This window comes from Leptinotarsa decemlineata, unplaced genomic scaffold (genome assembly GCF_025532065.1).
Source record: "Leptinotarsa decemlineata unplaced genomic scaffold, Ldec_3_MD MMD2_tig00000232_RagTag_RagTag, whole genome shotgun sequence".
Classification (NCBI taxonomy): Eukaryota; Metazoa; Arthropoda; class Insecta; order Coleoptera; family Chrysomelidae; genus Leptinotarsa; species Leptinotarsa decemlineata.
In genome coordinates, this window is record NW_027412546.1 from 1,165,319 (window position 1) to 1,174,873 (window position 9,555).

General features: G+C 37.0%; 2 long non-coding RNA genes across 2 annotated transcripts; both read right to left on the reverse strand.

Moving 5' to 3' along the window:
• Positions 1-1,098: 1,098 nt before the first annotated feature.
• On the reverse strand, positions 1,099-2,791 carry LOC141481613 (uncharacterized). The gene is made up of 2 exons (XR_012465056.1): positions 2,104-2,791; positions 1,099-2,025 (listed from the first exon to the last, which is right to left on the reverse strand). It is a non-coding gene; the product is annotated as an uncharacterized lncRNA (long non-coding RNA).
• A 3,551-nt stretch (positions 2,792-6,342) lies between these two features.
• On the reverse strand, positions 6,343-8,035 carry LOC141481614 (uncharacterized). The gene is made up of 2 exons (XR_012465057.1): positions 7,348-8,035; positions 6,343-7,269 (listed from the first exon to the last, which is right to left on the reverse strand). It is a non-coding gene; the product is annotated as an uncharacterized lncRNA (long non-coding RNA).
• Positions 8,036-9,555: the final 1,520 nt, after the last annotated feature.

Below are 9,555 nucleotides of genomic sequence, written 5' to 3' on the forward strand. Positions count from 1 at the left end.
ACGACTTTGGTTCCGTGAATGTCTTGCCGCCGAAATTCAAAATTTGTTGTGATACTTTTGGTAGCCATTTGCTAATTTTCGAGTTTATGTCTAAACTTCTCGATTTTTCGGATTAATCAAGTATGATCATCTTTTATAAGAATAGGAAATTTTTATTCTTGGCATTTGGATGCTGGTAAAACATTCAACTCACTTGTTGGATTCAATTGCTTATGGAGAACAGAATCTTACTGATTTGAATTTTGGCTTCTTGTGACAAAAGTAAACCTATAGGCCACACGACACTACAGGCGAGTTGATATTTATCAACGAGACAACTCATATATTCAGAGAATGAGCTTGATCATTCTGTCCAGACTCCAGACGTATCGTCCGGACATCACTTCCAGTGAACCGTTTCCATCTAATATGAATTGTTTCATTTTAGGCTTTCTTTCATCTGAATACCGCTTCCTCGTGTTAGTATTGCTATAAGACTAGACATCCTTGCATGAATGCCTAATACAGTAGTAGCAGTAGTTAGTAGTTAACCGCTGTTGTACCGATCACAATTGTTGTACGGACAGAGCACTGCAGACCTAAGTTTGTAACTCTAAAACCATTCTTGTTCTGCAAGCCACCTTGAGGGAGACACACACATATAAGCTTAGTTATTAAGATAGGGACAAATAACTTATCAGAGACTAGATTTTTGATGCTTGATCTATTATCTCAACAAAGATTTATGTTCTTCAAACCTGCCCAAAAGGGGAAGAATATTAGTGTAGGATATATGCTTTTATGCCTATGTAGATGAATTCATTCTCTCGACCTACTGTAAGCTGGCGATATAGCTATAAAGGGGTGTTGGTGAGGAAACTTTTTTGCAGTTTGAGTCGAACTGCAGTTCATCGAGCAATACATGAAGTATCAATTCGAATAGTTGAAGTGATGGGTGCAGAATGTATAGTATTCCCTCAGAATATTCGGGAAAGGAATGTATTGAAAATGGCTTTCATGGAGAAATGGAGAGGACAATTTGCTGTAGAAGGAATGAGGGTTAGAGATAGAATTGTCTAGCAGTATTACCTGTTGTAATTTGTAGGAAATCGAACTGTAAACTCTACTGAACCAGGTTTTAATCATGAATATACAAACGATACATTTTATATGTATTAACAATGACATTAAAACTCATTCAATCAACAACGATTTCCAAGGAATCATAAAAACAAGATCAATCGAAATGAAGTGAACATGGATTACTTCAACACTCCCACTGTTTGTTCACTTCGAAGACGTTACCCACAGACCTTGTCGATTTCTTGAAAATTTTTCTCGTGGTAAGGGTTTGGTTAAAATATCTGCCAACTGGTTTTCTGATTGGGTGTAAACAACAGTGATATTTTTTTCGTTTGTGATGATCATCATAGCTCATCAAGTTCTATTATCAACAAAAAGTTCCGTTGGATTCGAAACGTCAACATCAATTTCTTTAAGCAACCTTCTCAACCATATTATTTCTCGTGCGGCATCCCAAGCTGCAATATATTCAGATTCTGTCGTGGATGTTGCAACACTTTTGTCGTTGAGATGTCCATGTAACTGGACAACCTGATAATAAAGTAACATAGCCAGTTGTTGAATATCTAGTATCAATGTCTCCTGCAAAATCTGCATCTGAATACGCTTTTAAATATTCGTTGCTCCCACCATTGTATAGAATTCCATAACTTTTAGTACCCTTTAGGTATCTGAAAATACGTTTGACTGCTTTCCAGTGCTGCTTTCCTGGATTTTCCAAATATCTGCTAACTCTGCTCACTGAGAATGATATATCTGGACGAGTGACAACCGCTAAAAACATGCTTCTCTGTACGGAATATTTTTCATATATTATTTTTCTTCCTCGTTTTGGGGGCTTTGAGCTGCATTCAGAATAACATTCATTGTGGAAGTCCATTTTGTGTCTCTTATGTGGTGGTTCCACATCATCTCTCTGGGGCATAGTCTTTGATGTTGACGGTTGGTTTATGTTCTTCAAACCTGCCCAAAAGGGGAAGAATATTAGTGTAGGATATATGCTTTTATGCCTATGTAGATGAATTCATTCTCTCAACCTACTGTAAGCTGGCGATATAGCTATATCAAAGGTAAAGTATAACTTCAAAACAGCGACGTCTCAAGTATCGAAGAGACATCCTCCTTTTTTCCTTGGGGAGCCTGGGTTCATTAAAGTCCCCTTAGAATTGAAACATTTGTGCTATAGGTGTAATATAATTTATATCTTATGAACATTTTGGTATTGTTTACAATTAGAAAAGTGAAATCTTCTCACATTTGAAACTTTGTGGCCTCAGGAGCTCAAGGCTCCCTGCCCTGCCAGTATTATAGGGGGAGTCCTATAATAACGGTTGAATAAAATTTATAAACTGACAGATAAATCTAGGGATTTGTTAACAAATTTGGAATCAACTGAGAAAGGTGTAGATGTTAGGGAAAGGAATTATGAATATTTTAACTGGATTCGAGTTTGATTCGATCGGTTACCGTTTACAGTTAATTTCCCGTTTTTGCAAACAACTATACAAGGATATATTCGAACGCATTAATTATATTCGAACACATATTCGAATCCCTTTAAGGATTCCGTGCTCCGACGGAACACGGAACGGTGAATTGACGACTTTGGTTCCGTGAATGTCTTGCCGCCGAAATTCAAAATTTGTTGTGATACTTTTGGTAGCCATTTGCTAATTTTCGAGTTTATGTCTAAACTTCTCGATTTTTCGGATTAATCAAGTATGATCATCTTTTATAAGAATAGGAAATTTTTATTCTTGGCATTTGGATGCTGGTAAAACATTCAACTCACTTGTTGGATTCAATTGCTTATGGAGAACAGAATCTTACTGATTTGAATTTTGGCTTCTTGGGACAAAAGTAAACCTATAGGCCACACGACACTACAGGCGAGTTGATATTTATCAACGAGACAACTCCTATATTCAGAGAATGAGCTTGATCATTCTGTCCAGACTCCAGACGTATCGTCCCGGACATCACTTCCAGTGAACCGTTTCCATCTAATATGAATTGTTTCATTTTAGGCTTTCTTTCATCTGAATACCGCTTCCTCGTGTTAGTATTGCTATAAGACTAGACATCCTTGCATGAATGCCTAATACAGTAGTAGCAGTAGTTAGTAGTTAACCGCTGTTGTACCGATCACAATTGTTGTACGGACAGAGCACTGCAGACCTAAGTTTGTAACTCTAAAACCATTCTTGTTCTGCAAGCCACCTTGAGGGAGACACACACATATAAGCTTAGTTATTAAGATAGGGACAAATAACTTATCAGAGACTAGATTTTTGATGCTTGATCTATTATCTCAACAAAGATTTATGTTCTTCAAACCTGCCCAAAAGGGGAAGAATATTAGTGTAGGATATATGCTTTTATGCCTATGTAGATGAATTCATTCTCTCGACCTACTGTAAGCTGGCGATATAGCTATAAAGGGGTGTTGGTGAGGAAACTTTTTTGCAGTTTGAGTCGAACTGCAGTTCATCGAGCAATACATGAAGTATCAATTCGAATAGTTGAAGTGATGGGTGCAGAATGTATAGTATTCCCTCAGAATATTCGGGAAAGGAATGTATTGAAAATGGCTTTCATGGAGAAATGGATAGGACAATTTGCTGTAGAAGGAATGAGGGTTAGAGATAGAATTGTCTAGCAGTATTACCTGTTGTAATTTGTAGGAAATCGAACTGTAAACTCTACTGAACCAGGTTTTAATCATGAATATACAAACGATACATTTTATATGTATTAACAATGACATTAAAACTCATTCAATCAACAACGATTTCCAAGGAATCATAAAAACAAGATCAATCGAAATTAAGTGAACATGGATTACTTCAACACTCCCACTCTTTGTTCACTTCGAAGACGTTACCCACAGACCTTGTCGATTTGTTGAAAATTTTTCTCGTGGTAAGGGTTTGGTTAAAATATCTGCCAACTGGTTTTCTGATTGGGTGTAAACAACAGTGATATTTTTTTCGTTTGTGATGATCATTATAGCTCATCAAGTTTATAGCACTTCTATTATCAACAAAAAGTTCCTTTGGATTCGAAACGTCAACATCAATTTCTTTAAGCAACCTTCTCAACCATATTATTTCTCGTGCGGCATCCCAAGCTGCAATATATTCAGATTCTGTCGTGGATGTTGCAACACTTTTGTCGTTGAGATGTCCATGTAACTGGACAACCTGATAATAAAGTAACATAGCCAGTTGTTGAATATCTAGTATCAATGTCTCCTGCAAAATCTGCATCTGAATACGCTTTTAAATATTCGTTGCTCCCACCATTGTATAGAATTCCATAACTTTTAGTACCCTTTAGGTATCTGAAAATACGTTTGACTGCTTTCCAGTGCTGCTTTCCTGGATTTTCCAAATATCTGCTAACTCTGCTCACTGAGAATGATATATCTGGACGAGTGACAACCGCTAAAAACATGAGACGTCCTATAGCTTCTCTACGGAATATTTTTCATATATTATTTTTCTTCCTCGTTTTGGGGGCTTTGAGCTGCATTCAGAATAACATTCATTGTGGAAGTCCATTTTGTGTCTCTTATGTGGTGGTTCCACATCATCTCTCTGGGGCATAGTCTTTGATGTTGACGGTTGGTTTATGTTCTTCAAACCTGCCCAAAAGGGGAAGAATATTAGTGTAGGATATATGCTTTTATGCCTATGTAGATGAATTCATTCTCTCAACCTACTGTAAGCTGGCGATATAGCTATATCAAAGGTAAAGTATAACTTCAAAACAGCGACGTCTCAAGTATCGAAGAGACATCCTCCTTTTTCAATTAGAAAAGTGAAATCTTCTCACATTTGAAACTTTGTGGCCTCAGGAGCTCAAGGCTCCCTGCCCTGCCAGTATTATAGGGGGAGTCCTATAATAACGGTTGAATAAAATTTATAAACTGACAGATAAATCAAGGGATTTGTTAACAAATTTGGAATCAACTGAGAAAGGTGTAGATGTTAGGGAAAGGAATTATGAATATTTTAACTGGATTCGAGTTTGATTCGATCGGTTACCGTTTACAGTTAATTTCCCGTTTTTGCAAACAACTATACAAGGATATATTCGAACGCATTAATTATATTCGAACACATATTCGAATCCCTTTAAGGATTCCGTGCTCCGACGGAACACGGAACGGTGAATTGACGACTTTGGTTCCGTGAATGTCTTGCCGCCGAAATTCAAAATTTGTTGTGATACTTTTGGTAGCCATTTGCTAATTTTCGAGTTTATGTCTAAACTTCTCGATTTTTCGGATTAATCAAGTATGATCATCTTTTATAAGAATAGGAAATTTTTATTCTTGGCATTTGGATGCTGGTAAAACATTCAACTCACTTGTTGGATTCAATTGCTTATGGAGAACAGAATCTTACTGATTTGAATTTTGGCTTCTTGTGACAAAAGTAAACCTATAGGCCACACGACACTACAGGCGAGTTGATATTTATCAACGAGACAACTCATATATTCAGAGAATGAGCTTGATCATTCTGTCCAGACTCCAGACGTATCGTCCCGGACATCACTTCCAGTGAACCGTTTCCATCTAATATGAATTGTTTCATTTTAGGCTTTCTTTCATCTGAATACCGCTTCCTCGTGTTAGTATTGCTATAAGACTAGACATCCTTGCATGAATGCCTAATACAGTAGTAGCAGTAGTTAGTAGTTAACCGCTGTTGTACCGATCACAATTGTTGTACGGACAGAGCACTGCAGACCTAAGTTTGTAACTCTAAAACCATTCTTGTTCTGCAAGCCACCTTGAGGGAGACACACACATATAAGCTTAGTTATTAAGATAGGGACAAATAACTTATCAGAGACTAGATTTTTGATGCTTGATCTATTATCTCAACAAAGATTTATGTTCTTCAAACCTGCCCAAAAGGGGAAGAATATTAGTGTAGGATATATGCTTTTATGCCTATGTAGATGAATTCATTCTCTCGACCTACTGTAAGCTGGCGATATAGCTATAAAGGGGTGTTGGTGAGGAAACTTTTTTGCAGTTTGAGTCGAACTGCAGTTCATCGAGCAATACATGAAGTATCAATTCGAATAGTTGAAGTGATGGGTGCAGAATGTATAGTATTCCCTCAGAATATTCGGGAAAGGAATGTATTGAAAATGGCTTTCATGGAGAAATGGAGAGGACAATTTGCTGTAGAAGGAATGAGGGTTAGAGATAGAATTGTCTAGCAGTATTACCTGTTGTAATTTGTAGGAAATCGAACTGTAAACTCTACTGAACCAGGTTTTAATCATGAATATACAAACGATACATTTTATATGTATTAACAATGACATTAAAACTCATTCAATCAACAACGATTTCCAAGGAATCATAAAAACAAGATCAATCGAAATGAAGTGAACATGGATTACTTCAACACTCCCACTGTTTGTTCACTTCGAAGACGTTACCCACAGACCTTGTCGATTTCTTGAAAATTTTTCTCGTGGTAAGGGTTTGGTTAAAATATCTGCCAACTGGTTTTCTGATTGGGTGTAAACAACAGTGATATTTTTTTCGTTTGTGATGATCATCATAGCTCATCAAGTTCTATTATCAACAAAAAGTTCCGTTGGATTCGAAACGTCAACATCAATTTCTTTAAGCAACCTTCTCAACCATATTATTTCTCGTGCGGCATCCCAAGCTGCAATATATTCAGATTCTGTCGTGGATGTTGCAACACTTTTGTCGTTGAGATGTCCATGTAACTGGACAACCTGATAATAAAGTAACATAGCCAGTTGTTGAATATCTAGTATCAATGTCTCCTGCAAAATCTGCATCTGAATACGCTTTTAAATATTCGTTGCTCCCACCATTGTATAGAATTCCATAACTTTTAGTACCCTTTAGGTATCTGAAAATACGTTTGACTGCTTTCCAGTGCTGCTTTCCTGGATTTTCCAAATATCTGCTAACTCTGCTCACTGAGAATGATATATCTGGACGAGTGACAACCGCTAAAAACATGCTTCTCTGTACGGAATATTTTTCATATATTATTTTTCTTCCTCGTTTTGGGGGCTTTGAGCTGCATTCAGAATAACATTCATTGTGGAAGTCCATTTTGTGTCTCTTATGTGGTGGTTCCACATCATCTCTCTGGGGCATAGTCTTTGATGTTGACGGTTGGTTTATGTTCTTCAAACCTGCCCAAAAGGGGAAGAATATTAGTGTAGGATATATGCTTTTATGCCTATGTAGATGAATTCATTCTCTCAACCTACTGTAAGCTGGCGATATAGCTATATCAAAGGTAAAGTATAACTTCAAAACAGCGACGTCTCAAGTATCGAAGAGACATCCTCCTTTTTTCCTTGGGGAGCCTGGGTTCATTAAAGTCCCCTTAGAATTGAAACATTTGTGCTATAGGTGTAATATAATTTATATCTTATGAACATTTTGGTATTGTTTACAATTAGAAAAGTGAAATCTTCTCACATTTGAAACTTTGTGGCCTCAGGAGCTCAAGGCTCCCTGCCCTGCCAGTATTATAGGGGGAGTCCTATAATAACGGTTGAATAAAATTTATAAACTGACAGATAAATCAAGGGATTTGTTAACAAATTTGGAATCAACTGAGAAAGGTGTAGATGTTAGGGAAAGGAATTATGAATATTTTAACTGGATTCGAGTTTGATTCGATCGGTTACCGTTTACAGTTAATTTCCCGTTTTTGCAAACAACTATACAAGGATATATTCGAACGCATTAATTATATTCGAACACATATTCGAATCCCTTTAAGGATTCCGTGCTCCGACGGAACACGGAACGGTGAATTGACGACTTTGGTTCCGTGAATGTCTTGCCGCCGAAATTCAAAATTTGTTGTGATACTTTTGGTAGCCATTTGCTAATTTTCGAGTTTATGTCTAAACTTCTCGATTTTTCGGATTAATCAAGTATGATCATCTTTTATAAGAATAGGAAATTTTTATTCTTGGCATTTGGATGCTGGTAAAACATTCAACTCACTTGTTGGATTCAATTGCTTATGGAGAACAGAATCTTACTGATTTGAATTTTGGCTTCTTGGGACAAAAGTAAACCTATAGGCCACACGACACTACAGGCGAGTTGATATTTATCAACGAGACAACTCATATATTCAGAGAATGAGCTTGATCATTCTGTCCAGACTCCAGACGTATCGTCCCGGACATCACTTCCAGTGAACCGTTTCCATCTAATATGAATTGTTTCATTTTAGGCTTTCTTTCATCTGAATACCGCTTCCTCGTGTTAGTATTGCTATAAGACTAGACATCCTTGCATGAATGCCTAATACAGTAGTAGCAGTAGTTAGTAGTTAACCGCTGTTGTACCGATCACAATTGTTGTACGGACAGAGCACTGCAGACCTAAGTTTGTAACTCTAAAACCATTCTTGTTCTGCAAGCCACCTTGAGGGAGACACACACATATAAGCTTAGTTATTAAGATAGGGACAAATAACTTATCAGAGACTAGATTTTTGATGCTTGATCTATTATCTCAACAAAGATTTATGTTCTTCAAACCTGCCCAAAAGGGGAAGAATATTAGTGTAGGATATATGCTTTTATGCCTATGTAGATGAATTCATTCTCTCGACCTACTGTAAGCTGGCGATATAGCTATAAAGGGGTGTTGGTGAGGAAACTTTTTTGCAGTTTGAGTCGAACTGCAGTTCATCGAGCAATACATGAAGTATCAATTCGAATAGTTGAAGTGATGGGTGCAGAATGTATAGTATTCCCTCAGAATATTCGGGAAAGGAATGTATTGAAAATGGCTTTCATGGAGAAATGGAGAGGACAATTTGCTGTAGAAGGAATGAGGGTTAGAGATAGAATTGTCTAGCAGTATTACCTGTTGTAATTTGTAGGAAATCGAACTGTAAACTCTACTGAACCAGGTTTTAATCATGAATATACAAACGATACATTTTATATGTATTAACAATGACATTAAAACTCATTCAATCAACAACGATTTCCAAGGAATCATAAAAACAAGATCAATCGAAATGAAGTGAACATGGATTACTTCAACACTCCCACTGTTTGTTCACTTCGAAGACGTTACCCACAGACCTTGTCGATTTCTTGAAAATTTTTCTCGTGGTAAGGGTTTGGTTAAAATATCTGCCAACTGGTTTTCTGATTGGGTGTAAACAACAGTGATATTTTTTTCGTTTGTGATGATCATCATAGCTCATCAAGTTCTATTATCAACAAAAAGTTCCGTTGGATTCGAAACGTCAACATCAATTTCTTTAAGCAACCTTCTCAACCATATTATTTCTCGTGCGGCATCCCAAGCTGCAATATATTCAGATTCTGTCGTGGATGTTGCAACACTTTTGTCGTTGAGATGTCCATGTAACTGGACAACCTGATAATAAAGTAACATAGCCAGTTGTTGAATATCTAGTATCAATGTCTCCTGCA